The 27,693-nt window shown below is 37.8% G+C and overlaps 1 protein-coding gene across 1 annotated transcript in view; it reads left to right on the top strand.

Moving 5' to 3' along the window:
• LOC126137422 (tubby-related protein 4) overlaps nucleotides 1–25,148 on the top strand; it is a 554,251-nt gene extending 529,103 nt beyond the window's left edge. The window contains exon 14 of the mRNA XM_049915215.1: nucleotides 22,395–25,148. The gene's annotated coding sequence lies outside the window, so the exon portion shown is untranslated. The remainder of the gene's footprint in view (nucleotides 1–22,394) is intronic.
• The last annotated feature ends 2,545 nt before the right edge of the window (nucleotides 25,149–27,693 follow it).

Raw genomic sequence — 27,693 nt, 5'->3', positions numbered from 1 at the left:
TTTTCATGTTAATATCAAACACCAGCAATTACTCGTAGATTACATTAAAACTAAAGTAATTGACGAAGACGTTACTTGGTAACAAAAACGCACTGCCTTTCTTCATTTACTTTCGCCTAGAAGTGGCTATCGAGTACTGACAAACCAAAAGGCAAGAGATCTTACTGCCTTCCGATATACGTTGCTGTTAGTTCTTCCACATGATTTGGTCGACATGACCTGTTTCAAGTAGTGTATGACAGACAGTGTTTTAGAAAATCTATTGTTTCCCTTTGCAATAAACAGAAGTATTTTCATTCTAAGCTGTCCAAGTACAAAATTTTCGCAATATTAGTGCACATTTAATATTCGCTTCTATAATGTATAAAAGTATTTCACAGTCGCAAAACTCGCATCCGAAACGTTGACCTTACACTTAGTCGCTGACCATAAATTCTAGCTCAGAGTGACACCAGTTTAAATAACCTAATGTAGCGAAGACTGTTTGCCAGTGCTCTTTCTCACCGGAAAATACGCAATTGACTCATTTGGCTCCATAAGTACACTGTAACAGTAATTTCTGTGTGAAATTTGTCAATAAGCTTTCGCCTTCCAACCGGCAAAATACGGAAGAGTACAGCCGGTAAACAAATCACAAATCACGATTTAGTGCCGATAAGACGATTTCTTTAAACATTGTCGAAGCTGAGGGAATTTATTTTCTGCTTAAATCGTCTTAAGCAGCAACGTTCACAGATATCTCAAATAGGAAAAAGCTGAATATCCAGGTACGAAGGTTGTAAAACAAACTTCCCACAGTTTGTGTCAGGTTGATCTTTTCGTCTGATAACACTGCTTAAGTATTTTGTCTAAGAGGTATCACAAGTAGTATCCCTGTAGCTGTGGGAATCATTGGTTGAAAACGAGTTTAACACCAATGGGTACAGTGCTGCTATATTTTCAAAATTATTATCAACTTAAGTCTGAGTTCATCCACAAACTGAGGCGTATTTATAATATTGAAGCTAGACTGTGTATCCTTGTCTTTCTTGAGTGGTCACTGGAAGGCGTTTACACACACGTATACAATACTATGAATACTTCGAACGCTATGGTTAACGTTGCTCTCATAAACTACTTTTTTTTTTAAATTCTTCTGGGTCTTAAGCGAGCAATATGTGTTGTAGATACAGTCTCAGACCAAAAAATTGACCGCCGAGTCGTTCACGTAAGGTGGACAATACAGTCATGCTCCTCTCAGAATTCTATGTCTGGCAATATGCTCGATCTAGCAACATGTAGACTGCGGCACTTCCCAGAGGAAGTCTTGACTCCAGTCTTAGTACATTACTCTAGACTACGACCGTAGTCTTGAGGTTAAACGCGAGACCAGCTAATATGATATTGTAGATTCGCTTGAATTACACTCATAGCTTCAGCACCGAGAGGAAAGGGGCGATAAAAATTCTGTCGATATGTGCTTTCGGTCGCCAGACGTCATATTAGCTGGTCTCGCGTTTTATCTCAAGACTACGGTCGTGTTCCATCAGCGGTACGAATAAAATGATAGTAATAATAACAGTAATAATCGAATTATCCGGCAACTTCACACTTCACAGTGGATTTTCTCGAACTAAGAAATTTGCTGAATTTGTGAAAAATCAAAATGGCTTCACATCCAGCCTATGATGCCTAGAAGAGTCTTTACATCCTGCTGACATGAGAATAGCATAATCTCTGCGTCAGAAGCTTGCTTCTACTTGACCATTTAATAGACTCGCATTTTTTCCACCGTGACTAATTTTGTAAGCTAAGCACATCATCCGTTACAGCACACTCCTGGGGCTGGGTAATGTGGCCACAATGGTCTGGTGGAACGAGCTATCACAGGTGCAATGCGTGGGTTCAGGCATTTACTTTTAAGAGGCACAAACAGATTTATTTTACCTCTGGTAACCTCAAGAGAAAGACGTTATAATCCAGAATCCGCATTAAACATCACGTTCCTTCATAACCAACTGAGCAGAGCCAGTTTTCGTTGGGAAATGACAAAGCGGAAGTCATGGTAAACAGAAATACAGTCGCCAGTAAACTTACTTACATTAGAAAATTTTATTTTATTTGATGAACCGATAGCCATTTAAAGGGACAGGGCTCTTATTTTACTTGTACTTGATTGAACTAGAGACGTTTAAAAATTTGGTGCTGGACTGTGATTCGAATTCGTATCTCCTCTTTCGAGGATCTGAATCTCTCGGAACAGTATAGTTCAGTCATTTCGTTCCTTTTCCCAAGACTGCAATCTTCTCTAGCTCTCTTCCGAAGGTAAGTATGTGGGTCTGAAACCTGATCCAGTACAAAAATATTCATAATTTCATTTCTAGCTTTATCAAGTGCACACCCACGTGCTAGTGAAAATTAACGCGCAATTTCAATGTCTGTTCATGTGTTGCCAACAATCGCAACAGGTGTCGTTATTTCTGGTCAAACACGCACACATCTTACTGTTCATGAGTAAGCAACTGATACTTAAGCTATATTCGTGGATGCGCGGTAGGTGTGCAGTTCGATTGTCTCTTAGGCACAAAAGTTTGTATCCTTATTTTAGATTCAGACACCTAGCGGCTCGTAAGAAAAACCGATACGTAACATTTGATTTTTCTTAGTTAACAATCGGATTACGCGTTGGGTTCGTATCTCCGTCACAGAACTTCACATCATGCACTTCATCTTTAAATGCATGCACACTTTGTTACTTTAGAATGGAGGTATATCAGACATCTTTCGTGGCTAGATAACAGGGATGAAAGGGTCTTGATAGGAGTCACGGTTTATTACAAAAATTGTCGTCTTTTATTTTCAAGTTTAGATTTGGTTACTGGTATTGGCAAAACTTTCAGTAGTTCATGACTCTTCATGGCTAATAATCAATATGATGTGATTAGATTAGATTACATTACATTAGATTAACTCTTGTTCCATAGATCATGAATACGACATTTCGTAATGATGTGGAACGTGTCATTTTAATGAAAGATTTCTTTAAATACCATGATTCAATTTCTTTACAACAATTTTTTACACACTCTCTCATTGCTTTTTATTTCTCTCTCTCTCTCTCTCTCTCTCTCTCACACACACACACACACACACACACACATTCTTTTTTATTTTTATTTGTCTGTTCTGCTCGACTATCGGCGAGGCAGGAAAACGCCTGTGAATGACTTTCTTAGTTTTGAGTGCACTTACGAAAGAAATATAAAAACAACAATGAGAGTTACTGATTTATGATGCTCAGTTTGCAGTCAGTTCTGAGTATTATTAGTAACTACACTCCAGTCCCTAAACCTAGTTACAGAAAGCGAATCAGACGCATTACGTATTCCAGGCCGTAGCAGCCGCGACTTGGAGACACCAGCTATGGTCACTTCCCAGACCGCTGTAGGATCACATCGGTTCGTCTTCTTCCTGCTGGTACTGTAACTGAGATTTGGCAACAAGGCAACGTATGTTTGGCAACTCTGTGATCGACGAGTTACTTCCTGGTGTGCACGGAATTAAGCCTCAAAGTTCACTTGATTTTACCTGTCATTTCCATTGAATAATCTGAGTTATTATAGCTTGAAGGGTAACAAAAGATTGAAAATTTACGGTTTTCAGCCCAAGAAAGTCGTTTCAGGTGGAAATTGCAACTAATCTCGACCTTTAAATAGCGGTTTACGAGTTCTAGTTACTATTGCCGTCGTAATAGGAAGCTGAGACCCATACCCCCTCGCCAGCTCTGTGGTAACGTGCTGACATGTGAAACAGCGTCTGTTACGTTTCGCAGTTCCAGTCTCAGTGACTGAAACGTTTTTATCCCTTCTGTGAAAGAGCTACAAGCAGTCAGATCAAACATCAATACGGAAATCGCAAGAAAGTGCTTTCAGCTCATAGTGCAATGTTGAAAAACTTACAATGCTGCACAACAGGTAACGCCTCTTTCCGCTGCTGACAAGCGAATTTTGGGTTTCTAGGAATACGTAACTATATTTATGAAATGCCACATTTGCATACCTCTTGAGTATGACACAGCATACCAATTAAACACAGACCCTATCAAAATCTAAGTGAGTAGTATTTTACTAATTCGTGTCGATAGAGGCATGCTTGTGTACAGATACTTTCGTCGTAAGGTTATCATCGTTAGTTTTATTTCATTTCTTATAATACAGTGCACAATTTTCGTAAGGTTTCCTTTAGTGTTGTTAAAACAATAGTAAACATGAGAGAGAAATTAATCATCAACGATATATGCGAATTCTCTGATGTTACCTATGACAGTCTGACAATGCACATGCAGTTTATTGATTACATGCATGTAGAAAATTTGTTCTGAGTTAAAGCTGTCAATCAAAGTTTGAAGAAGAATAAAATATCACTACCACACGACGGCTAATGTAGAAAATACTTTTCTGACATATTATGGCACGATGCGCTCTCCCTGCACATCTTCGAGATGCATCTGCTGCCTGCTGTCTATTAAACCTGAATAGGACAAAATGTCACAGTAGTTAGTCCTTTTTCCACATGCGACTACTTTGGGTTGAGAAGTGAAGGGAATTTGTTCAAAGTTCCATTAGATTGATAACTTCAGCAGAGAGCAGAATTGCGTTTTAAAAAATGTAGCACTGAATGTATTCGAACTCGCGACATCTTATCTATGCTACAAGCTGACACGGAACTACAACAGCTCCAGAGCTCGGCAACTATTCCTTCAGAACTTTTGGATTCCACAGCACTGTGAGATTATGCATATGGCCATGTCTTGACTTCTGAGAGACAAATAGTTACAGCTTTTCTTTTGGACTGAACGACGTTTTCTAGTAACAGATAGCGCAATAGAATAGCTCAAGTGAAAAGGAACACTTCTTATTTAAACTTCTGCATCCTACAATGTTGGCAGTTGTGTGTAGGTGGCAGTAACGTGATTTTATTTCTGTGATTACAAAATAGTCGAATGTATGCACTGGGTAGCCGAGGCAGCTAGTTCATGGTGATTCGGTCAACCAAGTAAATGAATTTACTGAACATGCTGCAAATTACTACAGGGAGCCTGTGTGTCAGAATTCTCATCCAGTGTGGCACAACTGCGTTACGATAGAAAAATGACTCGCAGAGAAGAGGATTTCGTGGTCTGTTGGACGGATGGTAGGTTGTTATACCTATGGTCTGGGTTCGATTCCCACTTCTGTCAATGATTTTAGATAGGGAGAGACAGATTCCATTCTCTCCTGGCTACACCAAGTGAAGGAGATATAATGGCTGCATGGTCAGAAAATTCACATTAAAGATGATATTCCTTCTTTACCAAGTAGACGGTAGGTTGAACCACAATAAAGTCTGGAGTGGCGACATGTAGAAACTCTACCACCAGTAACCTTTCTTATACTAGTTATTTATTTCAAGTGACGACACAAACGCTATGTATGGTCACAGGACACTTATTCCATCTTTTATTTGAGCTTCTGTATGTCGATAAAATTGGTTCTGAACTGGGAATGCAACTCAGACCGCCCTTAACGCGGAATTTGATCCCTTCGTGGCAATACATCTCGGCTACAATTTGTTGTTTGTTCAAAACTGCAGATTCCTCAACACCTTCACATATTATGCGTGAATGGGATCGAATCCTGGCCCGGCACTAAAGATTTAATTATGTATTATCAAGCTCTAGCATGAGAACACCTGTCTGCTGGTGGATAATAATTTTGATTTTTAAAGTATTTTCATTCGCTGTCACACTAACGATATCTGACGTTTTTAACTCCCAGTGAGACACAGAACTATTTGCGAGATGACTGTAAGTTCAAGATGCTATTCTGAGCAGCTGGTGGAGAAAAATTCGGTAGCTGACGTCTCTTTGTGTGTAGTCAACAACGATATGTGTGGGGCTCTATTCCCAGTGAGCGCTGAACTCTTCGTCATATTATTTCAGTTCAAACATGCTCACATGTCACTGATGGTGCAACAAACCCATATTTAACGTTAGTTTTCTCTAGAATATAACAGCGATAGGTGCCGGGTTGGAGTCCTGGGAAGGAAAAAATTAATTTTTCGTCTCGTCATTTCAGTTATAACATCTAGTTACTGCCGCGAAATTCCGATATGTCACATTTGACTGTGCTTCGATAGCAATCCGATTAGGTTCCGGGTTCGAATCCGTGTCCAACACACAGCTTTACCTCACGGCATTTCAAGTAAGTTACTTGTGAAGAAGCAATATTTAACATCTCTCGTAGTTCGTTAACAGGGACAATAGATGCTGGGTAGGAATTCGCGTCTGTTAAAAATGTTTGCGTTATGCAATTTAAAGTTGATATTTGCTAACTGATACTGTCTAAAATCGAGGTATATCACTCTCTGTATGCCTAATCAGGAATGACTGTTAGTTTCCGTCAGTCACGAAATCTTTGCTTAGTCTGCATGAGCTGGGTTTGAATCCATATGCAGAACATGACGGTTCGTCGTGTCATTTAATGTTCATACATATTCTCAACTAGCTGCTCGTGAATAACTTAAATTTTTAATGTCATTTTGTGTTAAATAGTTCAAATGGCTCTGAGCACCATGGGACTTAACTTCTAAGGTCATCAGTCCCCTAGAACTTAGAACTACTTAAACCTAACTAACCTAAGGACATCACACACATCCATGCCCGAGACAGGATTCGAACCTGCGACCGTAGCGGTCACGCGGTTCCAGACTGAAGCGCCTAGAACCGCACGGCCACATCGGCCGGCCCCCACCATCTGGTATCAATGCATTACCTTATAATCCATTATATATAATCATTTTCATAGTACACTTGATAGATGAGTAGGACACAAGACAGGACATAGATAATGTCCGTTTGACGTCAACAGTGTGTAACATTTTACTTTTTTGAATAGGACAATGTTCCTCTCCAATAATTTTTAGATTAGTTACAATAAGCTTACGCTGCAAGAGAATTCGCTTGTATTTTTCAATATGTGGTCTGTTGTCGGTTTGAAGGCCTTCCATAACATCGGCAACGTAGTGCAACTCCACCGAGAGCTGTCTGGAGTAGGGTGGGGATAGCAATGTGAAAGTTGCGAGCTGTCGAAGACGATCTTCATATTCCTAATGCGATTAGGACATCGTATACTCTTGACGACGTTTAGCACCTGTGCGGTCAGTCACCCAATTTCAGAATTCATTTTGAGTAATCCTGCTAAATTCCCAAAATACTGTCTTTTTATATTGATGAGTAATATGGATAGTCGTCACGTTCATGTGCCGCCTACAACGCAAATTTAATGTTACTATCCTAGGAACTAACCTGCAATACGTTTTGTATTTCATAATCGGAACTATCTGCATTAACCGTCATCAGAGCAATGTCAGGGAACAGAGTGCAGCAGTGCCTACTTGAGGACCTGCTTGAGTCGTGTTCTAAGGAAAGGGTAGTTGCTGGTTCACATTATATTACACTAGCGAGAAGTACCGACTTTTCCTTTTCTCTGCAAACATCCAGAACTAAATTCAGTAACTAAATGCTAAGAATATATTTTCATTGTGCCAACTCAAAGATCAATAGATATGGATATAGATATAGATTTTTATATTTAAAGCCATTCTCGTTCTGCGTTGGAATAAACATCATTCATTATTTGCTTGTTCTTGTTACGATTGTTATTGTCATTCTCTCACTCGCAAGAGTCTTATGCTGATGCTGTATGAATAAATTATGCCATTGGATACAAAGCGGTTTAGTTTTGAGACCTAACCCACGAGGGGGGAAGGCACAGTGGTCTGCTTCAGGAATTCCAAGCAATAAAACACAAAAAACAACCCAGGAAGGGTTCGAACAGCTACTTTCACGCAGAGACATGCATTTGGAATCTGTTCATCGTTACGGGGTCAAACAAGAGGGTAACATTACTGAAACAATGATCGGGCTACTTAGTATATAATAGAGCATACAGATTTCAAGGAGGAAACGTATGAAGACGCAGACTTCCTCCTTATCAATATGTGCGGCATATCTTTCGTGTTAACGAAAGTAAATTCCCGCTTTACCTCTTTTTACGTGTCAAATGAAATGAATGCCATGAGGAATAGAATATTTGTTGACTGCGTCTCTTCTTGCTTCCATCCTTACCAACATATTTCTTCATTCTCGTGGTAATCATGACAATCTATGTGCATGCTGCAAACGATTGCAAGTGGACAAATTCGACATCGAGGTGCAAAGCGTTTGGTATCTTACATTATATTCAATTCGAATAAGATTCCGGTGTATTTTTACTTCGTTTGTATTTTTAGATGATTATGAACGTTACGGAAATTTATCTCACATGCTTTATGTTGAATGAGAAACATTGAATGATCCGTTTTGCTTTCCCTACGTTGAAATGATATAATGTCGGCGTCAACAGCCTTCTTCCACGCCGGAAGCTGAAACTTGTATCATTCTGGATTAATGATAATTGAATGTCTCATATGTATACATAGCCCACAAGGCGACGTCAGAAACCACCAGGGGAGAACGCCGCATAAAAACCAAACGTGCGCGCGCGTCTCCACTCTGAAGAACCGTATCGGAGAATCACGGCAAGCATTTCGCTGAAGAGCTGCCTCGTCAGAGAGCCGAGAAATGGCAGCGTCGTAGCAAGTATTTGTCAACACTCTGATAGTGCATTTACTTCCGGGTGTAGGTCGGCGTTACCTCGCTAAATTCACTTAACATTCGTTTTCCACATCGAAGACTCGTACGATATAATCCACTGCAAGATGACACAATTAGAAAGTATATTTAATTTCTGGACTCCAAGAACGGCGTTCTTCACATAAGTAACACCTGTTTGTGTGTGCATTCGGGAGGACGATGGTGCAATCCCGCGCCCGGCCATCCTGATTTAGGTTTTCAATGATTTCCCTAAATCGCTTCAGGCAAATGCCGGGATGGTTCCTTAGGAAGGGCACGGCCGATTTCCTTCCCCATCCTTCTCTAATCCGAGCTTGTGCTCCGTCTCTAATGACATCGTTGTCGACGGGACGTTAAAACAGTAATCTCCACCTCCTCTGTTTCTGTGTTTAAGGTTGCGTTTTGAGGCTCAGGCAACATCGCAGTGACTATAGTCCGCCCCTGGCCGCCAGTGTGTCGTTAGCTCAGAGGTTCCCTTGTGCGTTGCAGTGCTTGTACTATAAGTTCGAATCACGGTAGAAGCCGCTGACTAAAACCTTTTATTTTCCATTTTAATTAATGGAGTTGCAAACTGCTAGTAAAAATTTCTTATGCGAAATCTGAAGAATGCCTTTAAACATCAATCTTCGTCCGATTTCGACTTAGTAAATTAAGTTAATATCATGGATTTCTGCTTTGCAAATTCCAAGGTGCTTCACTGTAAAATAGGTCCTGAAAAGATTCAAACCGACTGTCAACGATATAAATTTGAGCTTTGTTCGTCATATAGGTCTAACATGTCAGAAGGTTGTTTATGAAGTGCACATGTTCATTAATATAGTTCACATCTTCTAAATTTTTGCAATAGCGTTTAACTGTAGACGTTTTCTAACACCGGCGTTAGCAATTCCTTTCCGTTCTCAGAAACCTTCAAAACGACAAATTTTTCTGGTTTAAATCTGATGACCTTAACTATCACTTCCGATCAACAATAAATACTTCATGAACCCATACATGGAACTCCAAATGTGCAGTGTGCCTGCACTGCTACAGAGCATGCATTGCAAGGTATTCACACAGTTTATCGCATAGACTTACCATAAGGAATGAAACAAGAACTGTAATACACTTTACACCACAGACGCTCACTCTGGCTTGACGAAAACATCCAAACATTGACCAAAAGTTGCACAAATAATTAAGTTTGAAAGGAAAATAAACGAGGTATGAAGCATTTATAAATTCATCGAATGTAGTGAGGTGGTTTAATTTCGTCCCAGTCTATAAAATTAATTTCGGGCCATACTCAGCTCTTGCCGATTACCCGCCTACTAATCAGGGCGTCTGTCTCCGTTGCTTTTGAGCGTGAATGGAAATTGTAGAAATTTTCTGTGGAGCAACATTTAATAATAAAGCGTTTTAAATCATCAAAAGCGATGAGCGGTAGCAGGCGCTTTCGATAAAGAACGGGGGAGTGGCGCGCCGCTGCTGTCGCCACGGCCGCTGCCAGTAGCCAGCAAATGGATCCCGGAGCTTTGCCGCATACGGCGTCCAGAGGAGGACAGTCTGCAGGAAATCTGCCGCAAAATCGTTACTAGATAAAATTTTGATATCGGTGTGACACAAAGCGAAATAGATTGAATCTGCGCTACCATTACATTCACGTCTTCAGCATTCAGACAGAAGAGGCTATAAAAATATTTTATGCCAGCTGCTCTCGATCCACTGACATTATGAACAGAAACAACGCACGCTACCGCTAGACCACAGGCGTAATCAGCCTAGAGTCTCTCTATCTTGGGACAAGTTTTCCTCCAGGAAGTGCCGCAGTCTACAGTGTTGCCAGATTGTGCAGATAACCGGACTTAGAGAATTAGCGAGTTGGCCAGTTTCTTTGTCCCATGTCGCGATCGGCGCGGACTTAGCCTCTGAAGCGGCCGGCCGCTGGTCAAGTTTTATGTCAAAGAGTGTACATAATAAAATGACATAAAGATTTCTCCACATGGTTAATAGTTAAATATGGAAATAAACATTGTTAAGTTACTAAGTTACACATGATAAAGGAGTATAGGTCATCCAAAAAAAATTCCCAGTGTTATTAATAGTAAAATATGAGCTGAAAGTTAATTACTTTCTTGCATATTCATTATGTACAAAAGACAAGAAACCAGAGGGACAAAAAAGCATAGAAAGACGGTACAAGCAGACAGTATTACAAGTTATTTAGTAAACTCAAGTCAACTTTTGAACAGTTTTCAATTCTTTAAAAGTGTAAAAAGCTCTCTCATACAGTTATGTTTTGGGCCTTATTTATAAAGACATTAAGAGAGGTAGCATGTGCTTGCACAGGTAATGCATTGAAAATCTTTGTTCCTACATATTCGTAACTGCCTGTTTCTGTAAGTCAAGTTGTAGGTACGTCTATCTTTAATGTTTGACTAGTATTATGATGATGAATGGACTGCCAAAGGTTGTAACTGTTGAAGTTTTCCTTTATGTACATCTACATCTATGTGATTACTGTGCTATTCACAAAAAATTACCTGACAGAGGGTTCAATGAACCACCTTCAAGCTGTTTCTCTACCGTTCCACGCTCGAACGATCTGCGGCAAAAACGAGCATTTAAATTTTTCTGTGCAAGCCCTAATTTCTCTTCTTTTATCGTGATGATCATTTCTCCCTATGTAGGTGGGTGCCGACATAATGTTTTCACAATTGGAGGAGAAAACTGGTGATTGAAATTTCATGAGGAGATACCGTCGCAGTGAAAAATGCCTTTGTTTAAATGACTGCCACTTCAATTCACGTATCATGTCTGTGACACTATCATTTGTCAGTCCCAGCTGATGTGGATCCCACACAACACAGCAGTATTCTAGAATAGGATGGACAAGCGTGGTGTAAGCAGTCTCTTTAGTAGACCTGTTGCACCTTCTAAGTGCTCTGCCAATGAATCGCAGTCTTTAGTTTGCTCTACCCACAACATTATCTATTTGATCGTTCCAATTTAGGTTATTTGTAATTGTAATCTCTAAGTATTTAGTTGAATTTACAGCCTTCAGATTTGTGCGACTTATCGTGTAATCAAAATTTAGCTGTGACTTATCGCTTAATCAAAATTTAGCTGATTTCTTTTAGTACTCATGTGAATAACTTCACACTTTTCCTTATTCAGGGTCAATTGCCACTTTTTGTACCATACAGATATCTTATCTAAATCATTTTGCAAGTTGTTTTGATCCTCCAATGACTTTACAAGACGGTAAATGACAGCATCATCTGCAAACAATCTAAGACGGCTACTCAGATTGTCTCCTATGTCGTTAATATAGATCAGGAACAATAGAGGGCCTATAACACTTCCTTGGTGAACGCCAGATATTACTTCTATTTTACTTGATGACTTTCCATCTATTACTATGAACTGTGACCTTTCTGACAGGAAATCACAAATCCAGTCACACAATAGAGTCGATACTCCGTAGGCACGCAGTTTGGTTAGAAGACACTTGTGAGGAACGGTGTCGAAAGCCTTCTGGATATCTAAAAATATGTGATCAATTTGACATCCCCTGTTGATAGCACTTATTACTTCATGAGTATAAAGAGCTAGTTGTGTTTCACAAGAATGATATTTTCTGAAACCATGCTGACTATGTGTCAATAAATCATTTTCTTTGAGGTACTTCATAATGTTTGAATACAGTATATGTTTCTAAACCCTACTGCAAATTGACATTAGTGATATAAGCCTGTAATTCAGTGGATTACTTTTACTTCCCTTTTTGGGTATTGGTGTGACTTGAGCAATTTTCCAGTCTTTAGGTACGGAACTTTCTGTGAGCGAGCAGTTGTATATGATTGCTAAATATGGAACTATTGTATCAGCATATGCTGAAAAGAACCTGACTGGTATTCAATCTGGTCCAGAGGCCTTGCCTTTATTAAGTGATTTAAGCTGCTTTACTACACCAAGGATATCTACTTCTATGTTTCTCATCTTGGCAGTTGTTCTTGATTGGAATTCAGGAATATTTACTTTGTCTCACTCAGCTTTAGTGGCACTGTCATCGTGGTCTCGCCGTTATTATCATGCAGTGAAGGTGTTGATTGCATCATGCCATTGGTGTGCTTTATGTATGACCATAATCTCTTTGGGTCTTCTGCCAGATTCCAAGACAGTGTTGCATTGTGGAAATTATTAAAAGCATCTCGCAATGAAGTATGCGCTATATTTTGAACTGCTGCAAAACTTTGCCAATCTTGGGGATTATGCTTTCTTTTAAGTTTAGCATGCTATTTTCGTTGCTTCTGCAACAGCGATCTGACCCGTTTTGTGTACCATGGGGGATCAGTACCATCACTTATTAATTTATGTGGCATATATCACTCAGTTGCCATCTACACGATCTCTTTGAAATTATTTCACATCTTTTCTACACTTACAGGATCAGCTCGGAAGGCATGGAGACTGTCTCTTAAAAAGGTGTGAAGAGCATTTTTATCAGATTTTTTTAAAAATAGAAGTACTTTGCGTTTCTTTTTGATGGTTGTAGGTGTTACGGTATTCAGCCTAGCAGCAACTATCTTGTGGTCGCTAATCCCTGTATTCATCATGATACTCCCTAAGGAGTCAAGTATGCTTTCGCAACCATGTACACTTCGAGTGGGCTCATGAACTAATTGTTCAAGAGGGTGGTTTGAAAAGTTCTCGGAATGGAATAGGAAAAAAAGTACTTACATCACTGAAACCTTTTTTATTTTTCAATGTAGTCTCCTTGTAGATTAGTGCACTTGGTCCAATAATGTTCCAGTTCCTTGATCCCATCTCGAAAATGAGTTTCCTCCAGGCCTGCAAAATAGTTGTCAACTCCGGGTATCAATTCTTCGTTTGAAGTGAATCTTCATTCACCAAAAATATTTTTCAGTTTTGTGAAGAGATAATTCTGACAGAGCCGTATCAGGTGAGTAAGGTGGGTGTGGCAACAATTCATACATTATTTCATGTAATTTTGCCATGGCAACGGCAGATGTGTGCAGGTGCACTTGATGGAAAATCACTTTCTTCCTTCCTAAACCAGGCCTTTCTTCACGTATCTTTTGCTGAAATTTGTCCAGGAGGTTAGCATAGTATTTTCCAGTAATTGTTTGCCCAGTGGGGAGATAATCTGCAAACAGAATCCCCTTCAGTCCCAGAACACTGATGCCATGACCTTTCCCACTGAAGGAATTGTCTTTTCTTTCTTTGGTGGTGGAGAATCAGCATGTTTCCACTCCTTTTACTGTTGTTTTGTCTTTGGGGTATAGGAGTGCAACTAAGTTTCATCTGTGGTCACAAACCGGCAAAAAAAATCTTGTTAGTTTCTCCTAAAACAGGCCAAACATTGTTCCTATTTGTACATTCTCATGCGTTTTTGATCCAGCATCAATAGTTGTGGCACCCATCTTGCAGATAATGTTTTCATTTCTAATTCTGCAGTTAAAATGTGATATACCCTTTCAGATGACATCTGGAAAGCAGGAGCAATTTCACGCACTTTCAATCGGCCATCCTCCATGACCATTTTGTGCACTTTTGCAATGATTTCTTGAGTAGTGGTACATCTTGGCCGACCACTGCACAGATCATCACTTAAGCCCTCCTGACCAAATTTAAATTCATTTGTCCACTTGGCAACAATGTATTTCTGAAATTGGTATGAATGTCCTTTGTTTTCATACCTTTCTCTACAAAGTTCTTAATCACTGCTCGAATCTTGATTTTTTTCCATCTTCGCAAATCACTATGCGGGAACAACAACAACAGAGCCATGTCACTGCCACAGCTCTCATCCAAGAGCACTGATGTGGCATGTGTTTACAGGCAACAGTCCAACAAATATCTCATGAACAACTCGTTGCGCTAGCACTGACCTCTCGTGGTGATTCTGAGAACTTTTCAGACCACCCTTGTACAAAAGGCAGCTGTTTACAAGAGATCGGACTGACATTTTCTGTAATTCTGTGAAATAAGGCTTACATGCCACGTTACTTTTTGTATTCCAGGGATGCTCCTGATAGCTTTCTCATGACAAATAAAAATTTTCTAGCTGCAGCAGAATTACCCTTAGGCAGAATTCCTCAATTTATATGGTAATGAAAGAAGGCATAATAGAAGTTAATCGCCAGTTTTCCAGAAACAGATGTGCATAATTTTACTCCACTATGTACACAGCTCGTGAAAGCTTTCAAGATGTGTAGTCTGTGTGAGCCTCCCAAGTTAATTTTGTGCCCAGGTATATGCCAAGGAGTCTGATAGAAGCTGACTCAACATCAACATTGGACAAGCCAAAAGAAATATTTCCAGTCTTTTCATGGTTAATAACTAACTCATTGGTTTCAAGCCACATATTGGGTAACCTGGGGTAATCTTTTCTTTGCTTTGTCAGTTTATTTATGTTTTTTCCAGACTTGATGAAGGTAGTATCATCTGCATAAAGCACAAATTTGCATGGCATATTGCTGGACAGGTCATTTATAAATATTATAAACAATAGTCACTCAAGCACTGATCGTTGGGGAACACCTCCAGTAACATTCAGAAACTGATTTTTCATCATTGTAGCTTACAATTTGTTTCTTGTTATTGAGATAGGTTTTGATTTTCCAGATTAGTACCTTCAGCTTCTCTGTGAAGTTGTTCTTACTTTTATGCAGTACAGTTATGAGGCCATGTGCATGTCATGCCTGAGTGTTGTTTAATTGATCAAGTCCATTCTGTTGGTGAATACCAAGATGTCACCTATGTACACCCATGCAGAATAAGCAGACATGTTTGTATACAGGTACTGTGACTGTCTACCATGCACAGTTCCCTGACAGATGAACCCCCTGTGCCAGGGTATTTCCCAGGATTTTTGAAACACTACAGGAATCTGGAATACTACCCAGTGTACAAGTAACATCAGAACATGAGGCTGCCCAGGCAGTTGTGGAAAGGGAAGACATTATTGCAACACTACAATGGAGTCCCACCACCAGTACATGGTGCGTTAGCAGTCAGCTTGGTATTCCACAAATGCAAGTGTGACACACTTTATATTCTGAGGGCTTGTACCCATTCCATATGCAGCCCATGCAGCATCTGCATCCAGGTGACTCTGTAAGCAGACAACAATTTTGGAAGGTAGGAGACAATGTATTGACAGAATTGAAGTGGTGAGTATGGGTTGTAAGTTGTGCTTGGGTAGCTCAGTCAGTAGAGAACTTGTCCACGAAAAGTAAAGGTCCCAAGTTTGAGTCTCAGTCCAGCACACAGTTTTAATCTGCCAGTGAGTTTCAACAATTTTGTGAATGGTTGGCTGCACACAGAGACATCATGCGGTAGGCTTTATTTACAGATGAAGCTACATTTACATGCAGTGGTATCATGAACAACCACAATTCTCGTACATGGGCAATGGAGAACCCACATGACACTAGGGGAACAAGATTCCAAGTGAGGTTCTCAGCAAATGTCTGCTATGTTATGACTGATGACCTGGTGATAGGACCTGTGTTTCTACCAAATCACGACAGCTGCAGCAAATGCACATTTCCTGATGGAAGATCTTCCTGCCGTTTTTGAAGGCATGACATCAGAGTAATGATGACAAGGGTACTTGCAACATGATGGATCACCAATTCACTGTACTAGACAACTATCCCATTATCTAAATAACATATTTCCTGAATTGTGGTTGGCTGTGGAGGACTCATTAACTGGTTTGCCATATCTCTCGACCTAACCCCATTAGACTTCTTTTTGTGGGGCTGGTTAAAGGAGGGAGTGTGCGCTAAAAAGTTGATTACCCTTCAAGAACTTGCTGTTCGCATCACCAATGCTGTTGCCCACATCAAAGCCTGTTGAGATGATGTTCGATGTGCAACACAACACACCCTCCAACACTTTGACAAGTGCATTAAGCTGTGTGGGGGATTTTTTGAACACCTCTTGTTGAATGGATCAGTCACCTGTCCTACCATTGTGCTGTCCATCACAGCATTTCAGTAAGTAATATTCACAGTTGTCTTCATAACCACTCATAGGCGTTATAGTCTTCAACTTACTCCAGTTCCTTAATGATAAATTGGACACATATTCTTATGACTTTTTCAGTTTATTTTCACATGTAGAATGATCTCACAAATTACCGGTATGTAACATTCCTCCTGAATCACCCTGTATATATGTTGAGGAACCCCCATAAAACTGACTGGGTCTGCAGTAACTTGTAATTGAATTAAAACGTGGTGGTAAATACAATTTTATCTCTTCCTCTCTTAACCAGTATTCATTAATACATAATATTATCCTTTTGTTCCCATTCAGTATAATTACCAGCTTGTCAGCTTTGTATTTCAGAGATCTAATATTTATATGCTCAAATGAAATTGATTTTTTATTGCAAGAAGGAAGATGGGTGTTGTCCTGGGGCAAACTGGAAGCAAACACAGTGATTGTCTTGCACTGGTCATTATGTTTGTTGCAATGAAGGGGTTACGTTTTGGTAGCGATTGGATTTTCTTGAGGCAGGCCATGAAAATCCGTCATTTCTCCATGGCATTTTTTTGGCCCTGTTTGAGACTTGGATGGGAGACTTTCTCATTTCATTCCCTACATAATTTATCTGCTATAAGTAATTTAATACACTTGATAACACTTCACTATGGGAGGGAGAAGACGATTCAGTACTTACTGGTGTTGCTTTCTTCTTACCTGCTAATGGAAGTAACTTATCTCCTGCTTGTTTCTCATGGTTCTAGTTTATTCCATATGCTGTATGATTCATGTGGGCAGACTGACTGGAAGCACTTGACAACACTTTGGAATAGGATTGAGGTGATGATTCATTCTGCCAACGATGCTGATGTTTTTCACTATAGTGCTGATGCACTGATGTTTTTTTACCTATTGATATTCCTGTTGCTTCAGCTGCAATTTGCCACTTTTATGTCTGATGACATGGAGTTATATATTTTATGGTACTTGCGGTTACCAGTGAACTTCTGAGGGTACTCAGTAGAGCTTACTTTTTCCTTTACGAGAGAAGGAAAATTGCTACTCACCATATAGCGGAGATGCTGAGCCATGATAGGCACAATTAAAAGATTCACACAATCATAGCTTTCAACCATTAAGGCCTTTGTCAGCAGTACACACACATACACTCACACACACACACACACACACACACACACACACACACACACACACACACACACACACACACACACGCAAGCGCAACTTGCATATACATCTGCAGTCTCAGAGAGCTGAAACTACACTGCGAGCAGCAGCACCAGCGCATGATGAGAGTGGCAACTGGGTGGGATAAGGAGGAGTCTGTATGTGTGTCTACTGCTGACAACGGCCTTAATGGCCGAAAGCTATGATTGTGTGAATCTTTTTATTGTGCCTATCGCGGCTCAGCATCTCCACTATATGGTGAGTAGCAACTTTCCTTCTCTCATATTGTTACATTCCATCCTGGATTTTCCATGTTTGATTACTTTTTCCTTTGTTTTACATGTAAAGTCCACATCTAGTAAAATCATTCCATTCTGGAAAACTTTTTACCTGAGTACTCAAACATGATTACTGTAAGAGGCCTCCTGCATCAAGTAGCTATTCATTTAGAATATTTTGTGATTTTCACTAGGGATGTCATACCTCTGTGGTCTTGTGGGCAAAATTAATTTTGTGTCATCATTTTTGCAATGGTTTCATTTAGTGAACTCTTAAAGCTATTTTTTTTTACCATTAATATCATTTGTTCTGGCAGAGATAACAACCTGATCATTTTTCCTCGGTTGCATGTTTTGCTTTGTGTGTTGTGTGTGACATATTTGAAAAAGACATTCAGCTTTATAAACGATGTACACTTATAGCTGAATGCTGAAATTTTGTTCAGTATTTTCACTCCGTTTCTGACACGATTGTCTGATAATAACACTACCTGTAATTTATTCGCAGGATTGTTTTTATAGAATACTGATTCTCTATTTGTCTCTATCCTTTAGCAGTTTGCACTGTCTATTACCACGTTCAGTAATTATAGCATGGGAATGTTCTAAATTGTTAGCGTTACCCGAAGTTATTGGTGGTGCAAATTATTTTCTCCGATTCATTCTGTTCTAGATATAAATTTGTTTCATTGCACTACTGTCCATTTGCCATTTTCAGTGTCCATCTCATGCTACTTGACAAAATTTTTAGATATATCATGTTCATATTTTCCTCTCTGGTGGAGAAACTTACCACATTTATTTTTTAAACCTAATATCTCATCAACTTACTCTGACATAATTTTAATCTTATTATCTGTGTTGTGAAATTTAATGTCTTAATCTTCATCTCCACATGTAGATCAGAGCCAGTTTTCTGTTTCAGATTTATATTTGCACTGTTGTAATGGCACACAGTCTTCCGTTTTAAACATGTAAAACCTTTAACAGAACACCTCTTGCAATAGCGTTGATTTGAAATTTCCACTTTTTCTATTATGCAAGAGTTTTTGTGAGACAATGTTGGTGCAGATGACGTTAATGCTCCAGATGGTATCTTATTGGTGGGATCATAAATTTTTGTCTTACTCTTTTCACTTATTTTTGTGATAATATCACACAGGATGCATTTTCCTTGATTATAAATGTCCAATTTTGCAGATGATGTACAGTTTTCTTCTTTGTTACACATTATATCTGTGGAACACTGGACAACACAGCTAATATATGGCACCATCTGAAATGAGTCATTGTTGTCGCAAGCAAAATCGCTTTTAATTTATGTACACTTAGAATGGTAAGTGGCTATAATTTTGGAACAGATTACAAGATGATTCTCTGGTTTTGGCTCCATAAATAATTCTGACAGCTTTTTTTCCTGATTATTGATTATCTTGTAAAGGGTAAAACAATAGCTAGTAAATAAGCACTAACTTGATGAAAAATAAATGACAAGGTGTGGATGTTAGTGTAGCAGTGGTTTGAAACAACCACCAAGTACTGATATTGGCTTTCATTTTAAGGAATTGAATTGAATTGAATTGAATTGAATTGAATTTTATTTGATCCTGTAAGATTACATTGTGTACAGTAAATGTACATGTAATATAGGACATGTCAAAGTATTAACATTCTTTATCACTTATTTTTCTACACCTTTAGCTTACATTTTTACATCACTGATAATGAGTAACAATATATACAAATTTAATGGCATAAGTATTCTGCAACATTGTAAAACTCTTTTTCAATGAGATAGTCTTTAAGTTTCTTTGGAAAGTCATTGTGAAGTACACTATCTTGCAGGTTTTTGGGCAGACTTCTTAGTAGTCTGATACCAGAGTACTGGGGTCCTTTTTCTAGCATTGCCAGTCAGTGGGGTATGCTCCGTACTTCATTCTTCTTTCTTGTATTGTGGGTGTGTACACTAGCATTTGTAATCCAGTCCTCACTACCTTTTGTGATGTACATTATTGTTTTATATATATACAACGATGAAAAAGTTAAGATACCTAAATTCTTGAAACAGTTTCTGCATGTTTCAGAGGTCTTTCTTCTTAAAATGGTCCTAATTGCTTTTTTTTGTAATGTGAACACTTGCTTTGTCTCTTGTTTGTTTGAGTTTCCCCACACAGTCACTCCATACTGTAAGTATGGTTCGAAAAGTCCATGATACACTGTACACAGAAGGTTCTTGTCTGCATACTGTGATAGCTGCATCATTAAGAATATGACAGAGCTCAGTTTCTTACAGTCATTATTAATATGTTTTTTCCATTTCAGTTCATTATTCACAAGAATACCTAAGAATCTAGCAGATTCTACTTCTTCCAGCCTTGTTCCATCAAGCTCTAAATCCATGTCTACAGCCTTTTCCTTGTTTTTAAACACTGCATACATAGTCTTTTTTAGATTTATAACCAGTTCATTTTCCAACAGCCATTGAGCTGTGACATTTGCAGATATGTATGCTCTTCTCTCAAGCTGTTCCATATTTTGGTCACTATTTAGTATTGTCATGTCATCAGCATACAATATTTTCTTTTCTTCCTCCTCAACACCTATATCATTAACAAATACATTAAATAACAATGGCCCCATTACCGAACCCTGCGGCACTCCATATTTGATGGATTTGGTTTCTGATTGGTACGAGTTTCCTAGTGATACATACTGCTTGCGGTTGCACAAGTATGATTTTATCCATTCACCTGGTTGCCCCCGAATGCCATAGTTGCTTAATTTTTGTATCAGCATTTCATGGTCAATGGTGTCAAATGCCTTTGAAAGATCCAGAAACATTGCAGAGACAACCTTTTTCTCATCTAAGGACTGTAAAATGTATTCTGTTAGACTGACAGTTGCTGATTCTGTAGATTTGCCATTTCTGAAACCATGTTGTGAGGGCATGAGAATGTTATGTTTGTCCAAATAGTTAACTAATCTGGTATACATAAGCATTTCTAGGATTTTTGAGAAACCTGATATCAGTAAAACTGGTCTGTAGTTGTTGGGATCATCCTTACACCCTTTCTTGTACACAGGCACTACCTTCGTTATCTTCAGTTTTTCTGGAAAAATTGCATCTCTGAAAGAACAGTTTGTTATGTTCAGCAGTGGTGTTATTATCTCCTCACATACCAGCTTTATTACATGATTTGATATTTCATCATCACCAGCTGATTTCTTGGACTTCAGTTTCTGTATAGTTTTCCGCAATTCATCTTCCGTGACTGGTCTTAAGAACATAGTACTGCATGATCTTTTTGGTACCTTAATACCCTTCTGTTTTTGACTATTTCTTTCCAGTTTTAGGTTTTCTACTACACTGATATAGTTATTATTCAGTATGTTTGCTATTTCCATACCATCTGTGACCATTGTGTTGTCTATTTTAATTGACCTAATACCTTCTTCTTTGTTTGACCCATCTTTTTCCTTTCTTTCAGCATTGATTGCATTCCAAGCTGCCTTTGCCTTGTTTTTTGAGTTCGCTATAGTGGTGTTAATTGCTCTTGCTTTCGCTTCTCTTATTGTTTTTCTATACTTCTTTTTTAACATTTTATATTTATCAGCTTCGCCCATCCGTCTCACGTCCTGAAGCTTCCTTCACTGTTCTAATATTTCACTGGTAATCCACTGTGTTTGATCTTGCTGCCTTTCTTGTCTCTTAACTTTGGGAAATGCTACATTAAAATGGTACTTAATTGTTGAAATAAATGTATCATATTTTTCATTTACACTCTGGGCCTGTAGGGTTTCATTCCAGGTTTCCTTACTTAACATTGTTCTAAAGATGTTGATATTTTGTTCACTGATGATCTTAATTTCTTTGGTTGTTTGTTTTGGTTCTGACACTGTGTCATTACTTCTGCAAGATCTTGATGTGCAACCATTTTAAGAGTGTAACCTCTCCTTTGATTTAATACATTCTTAATTATTCCTCATCCTGGAAAGTTCTCATTATGATGTGTGTGTGTGAGGGAGGGGGGGGGGGGGGGCGAGATGAATGACTAGAAGCACATACAATAAATTTCGTACATTCAGTATCATCTGATATCACCATACTCGATATAATCCATAACATGATCTCAAATTTTTAAGACAACTGTAACAACAGCAACATAATACCACTGTAATTTTGTTTCCAATTAAAAATAATCATAAAAGTAATGCAGTTATTTTGTTTGTTGCAGGCTGTATCAGCACAACGGTAGCAGTGTATGATGTGGGGCTGAATGTCCACCCAGTTTTTTAAGAAAAAAAAACTGCCAATGTTTGTTTTCAGATATTTAATCAGAGATAATATTTTAAATATGGTGCCAGCTTTTTATTCAGAAGACAGTAACTTTTAACTGCACTTATTTATTGATTATGCCTTAAAGGCATCTTATTCATTTCTGAAATGTCACATGAGAATCTGGGCCTATGTAATAAGTATAATTTGAAACTAAACACACTTGCTGTATCGTCCAAATAATTTCATACATGCTAGGGAAGCTAGAAAGGCCACTGCTATAATACCGGCGTGTTATCATTCAGAAACTAGTTGTAATTTAATGATGAAATTTTATATGGAAGTGCTACTAAACTTTTATTTTTTATTGGTTATACAAATTGTGCAATGGTATCAATTGTAAATGAGTGTCTTTGACTCCTAACGAATGTTATAGTGTTATCTAGTCAATTTTACATTGAAGCTGTTGGTCCATGAAACTATAACTGAATGTGTATCATTAAATATGTAGATCTGGTTCGTAGTGAGTGATATAATATTGTGTAAGAAAGAATTGCTTTATAGATATCACTGGTGTTACAGAATGATTATCTTTGTTATGTCTTATTATGATGTGCAGTAAATCTACTCTGAAAGAAAAGTTTCATTTCCTCACCTTAGAAGTAAATATTTCTTTGTAAAAGTTCATCTAACATTTTCCCTATCGTATTATGTCACATAAGTAGTGTGGGTTTTATAAAAGGGTTCACATGCCACAAATGTATTTATCACAGGCCTTAATTGTTGTGTTAGGTTTGTATTGGATCTGGTTTTTCCACTATCTGCCTAGAATATATACTTACGACTCGGATCCAGTAAATAACTTTTTTAAAAAAAAAAAGCTGTGGAGGAACTCAGAAAGTATTCTTTAAACATTGATAAACAAGAAGTTCTGTCCAGGCACCTACTTCAGTTCACATTCTTGCACAGCGATAAAAAGTAAAACAATCCTGTAATTGAAATTTTATTATTTTTATAAATGAATGAGTTAAAAACACAATATTGATATACAACAATCACATACCACAATCTAAAATTTCTCTCTCCTTTACAAGTGTGTCAAATGGATGTTTACGTAACTCATTCCACATGATATATCTGAAACTGATGAAACATAATTTGTTTTACAATGTCACCACTTTTCCTGTCTCCTTGTTCTTATCTTGTTGCTTAACATGGTTTAAACATTCCACCTGTAATGCTGATGTATTCTCCTTCAGTAAAGCTTTGGATGGACTATCTGTTGAAAGTGTAAGATTTAGATATTACAGAAACACAGAGGAAATTATTAACAACTAATAGAAGAAAGAAAGATAATGCGATATCATCACAAGACCAAAGAATAAATGTAGCATAAGTATTGTTTTAGTAAAGCTTTTGATTGTTAAAAATTGACATCATATTTGTCTAAATAGTAAGGGTCATATTTTTACTAAATAGTAATGTCTAATGCTTTCAACCATTTTTATTCAGAAGAATATAGAAAACGAGAATGTAAGACTGGCTGGAAGAGGCTTGTAATAACTGTATATGTCAGGAAGAAATGTACAGTTGCCAGATACAAGTATCTGAAAATAGCTTTGAAAGGAAGGTTAAAATTTTAGCTTTGTGACGTACATAGGAAAGGATTAACAACAGAGAAGACTGCACATGTTCTAAACCATAGAATCAATATTTGTGCAGCTTAAAACTTAAATAATTTTATGTAAATAATAATGAATCATTACGAAATAAAAACAAAAGGTGTTACATATAATCATGGTGTAACTATATAAAAGGAGAAAATTATAATTGTTTAAGCCTGATGTGTAAACAAAAAAGAGCATATGGCAGTCTTGCACTTCTTGACCAAAAAATGAACATAAGATCTTTTTAGGTTATCAATCTCAGTCTAATTTTGAGTTGACTGCAAGGTTTTACAGCAGTTTTATAGAAAGCTGAAAACTATTTGTCACTATGGAATATGTGTAGGTAGCTAAACTAGTTGATGCATGAGAATATTATTCTTCATAGTACTCCTTTTCACACCCTTAAAATTGATGACCTATGATTTATCATTCATCTTTGCCTTGACAAAAGTGGTTCGTCTGTTAGTTAAAGTTATAAAACTTGTATGTTCATTTAGACTCATTCTGTAACAACGAGAATCACATTGTCATTGTTTTGTGAACAGAAGCCTCTTAATGAACATATCTTCTGTTACAAGTGTTTGATGATCACTATAAAATCTTAAAATTTGTGCCAGCTAATAATTATTACCTTGACTGTATTTAATGTTGGTCTACACAGCAATAAAGTAAGCAAAGGGCAGTGAAACCTGATAGAAGGAAAGTACGAAAAGGTTTAGACACTAAATGTTATCAAAAGCCAAATACACATTCTTGATGAAAAAGGAAGAAGCTTAAGAGGATAATAAAAAAAGAAAAACTGTGGAATGAATGAGTTCTCAAAATTGCCACTTATGATTAAGTGATGCATGAGTATAAGATCATGATAAGAAACAAAAATAAGGATACAGATACACATAACAGCTCAGAAAATTGTATGAACTTTTGAAATTTCACTCTTTTTCTAGTTTACATACACCTCTCTCTCTCTCTCTCTCTCTCTCTCTCTCTCTCTCTCTCTCTCTCTCTCGTGTGTGTGTGTGTGTGTGTGTGTGTGTGTGTGTGTGTGTGTGTGTGTGTGTGTGTGTGTTTGTGTGTTTGTTTGGGGGAGGGGAGGAGAGGGGGAGGGGGGCGGTCTGAAGTGCAGTGAAACATAAAAATGCTAGTGCAGCCTTCCTCATTTTCATTTGTTGTTGCCATTGTGGAAGCTGTGATACACTACACTTTTGTGGAATGAAAATATTCCAGGCCAGTAAAATTTTAGTAGTTCATGTCAGCCTTATTCATCATTGTCTGTCCATGTACTGGCTCTTTCTTTAACTGCTTCATACAATTTAAGCTGCCCACTAGAATTTCTTTGCATTTATTTGTATTTAACTGAATCAATGTATTTACCAGACATTGTTGAGCTCGTCTCCCAATAAACAAATAAATCATAACTTGTACTTTTATACCATCCTAAGTTACTTGTTGCAATGACAAAATACATTTAAATTATTCTTGTCAGGTAAAGAAAATAGTCTTGTACACAGGAGAAATGTTAACAAGTGTGTATGATGCTGGCCAGAAATGTATTTCAAAAAGGTGTTAACACATATGAAAAATCCTTCTTTATCAAAGTTAAGAAAACTATTTTCCATTTATGTAACAATTATGTTGATTATTATCTTTAATGATTTTATGAAACTTGTTAGACTGTTATAAGTTTTTACACTCAAGTGTCTTTAGAATTATAATTCTGGTGCTATGATTGTTTTCATTGTTGACACACCTGAGTTTTTTTGTAATTTTCTTTGTTTAAACTGTTAACTAAAATGATGTATGTTAATAAGAACTTCCTCCAAACCTCTCATGGCTCTCTTATCAGTTCATCGCAAAATGTTGATAAGTATTTGCAGTGCAGTATGTCAGAACTCCTGTCAAGTTATATTTGGGTGAAATTATGTCATAATCAGTCAGTTCTGCAACCAAATTACAATTACAAAAAAGAAATTTTGATTCAGGCTTCCGTTTACCATGAATCAAAATGTCCTCCCTGAAATATACCCAAGTTACACAGTACCAACGTAGATAAATATAAAAATATTTCACAAATCTATCATCCACTGTCTGCAGCTCGTGGTCTCGCAGTAGCGTTCTCGCTTCCTGAGCGTGAGGTCTGGGTTCGATTCTCTGTGGGGTCAGAGATTTTCACCTGCCCTGAGATGAGTGGGTGTTGTTGTGTCATGTTTGTCATCATCATTGATCCCCAACAGTTGGAGGAACACAACAGCAAACCACCTCCATTAGGACCTTGTCTAGTACGGTGATGCGGGTCTCCCGCATCGTTCCCCTACGCTCTGTCAAGAAGCATGGGACTTCATTTCCATTTCCATCTTCCACTCTTAGGACATAGTAGTCTAATTTATACATCATTAAGTCATGCCGGCTTTCTTAGCAACAAAGTATAACACAGGAAACAATAGTATGAATTGATGCAGTAATTCTCAGTAGTAGTTTCATTCCCAAACTCATTTCAGAATGTCTGCAGCCACATCTTGTGATTAAAGCTCTTTGATGCAAATTCCAACATTTCACTTTATACTTATTACCCATGTTGTTCAAATAATAAACATATGTAAATGAATCAACAAGTGATCAGTTAAGTAAAGTTAAGTGGCGTCCAAATACAGACTGTCTGTAAAGTAACAAGAAAGTTTATTTACTATTTAACATATGTCATAACTCTTTTTTTCTAAAAAAAAAAATAACTTTCATGAAACCCCAAAAATATTTAAATGTAGCTCTGACATAGATCCATTAATTGTTGGATGTCATTATGTTTTGCCTGACACCTATACAGTACTGCCCATTTTCTTTGCAGATATTGTACACATAGCATCTACCATTCTTACAATACAATTCACTTTATCATTTTCTTCCCACTGACATCACATTTCTTTTGCATAATTTCCACATAAATTGCCTAAATATGATCACACATGAAAACACACCTAGAAAGACATTTAGTACTCAGAACATTCTTTTGAACACTGAGTAAGAACAATCAGAAATGTCTGCAGAGATACATGACTGTCAGAATTTCTTCACAGTGGACACTTAGAATTGAAATAAATCCTAATACAACTGGCGGAAAAGATACATAAGCTTATCTCTTGAAGGTCAAGCTTGATAATTTTTTTAAAAAAATATATTGGATACAATGAGCCATTATCAGTCTTTCCCAAAACTGCATCGAAATCTGAAGATTATACTAACTACTGTATTATTTCTCTTGTTATGCTAAAAATGTTCTCAGATCTTCCACTGACTGTTATTACTGCTTTCCAGCTACAGACACAACGTTAATGACAGCATCTTTGAACTACGTGTACTTTAAATTCAGTTTTTGCAATGTTGTACAGATCTGCTACTAAGCTAATATGTGCTCTCTGTGATAGTGAGCCCACAACTTCTTCATTTGACTGACCATTACTTTGCAAGTGAAACATTATGAACCACCATAACAGTAATAACTGATTTTGTACATGTTATTGATAACTTTAGTATTTGGTGCTCATACATCTTTGTTGTGTTGATGTTGTGCATGTATGTTTTTGTTATATGGAGTGT

This window comes from Schistocerca cancellata, chromosome 1 (assembly GCF_023864275.1).
Source record: "Schistocerca cancellata isolate TAMUIC-IGC-003103 chromosome 1, iqSchCanc2.1, whole genome shotgun sequence".
Lineage (NCBI taxonomy): Eukaryota > Metazoa > Arthropoda > Insecta > Orthoptera > Acrididae > Schistocerca > Schistocerca cancellata.
Note: the sequence above shows the minus strand (reverse complement) of the source record. Positions and strands in the feature narration are given on the sequence as shown.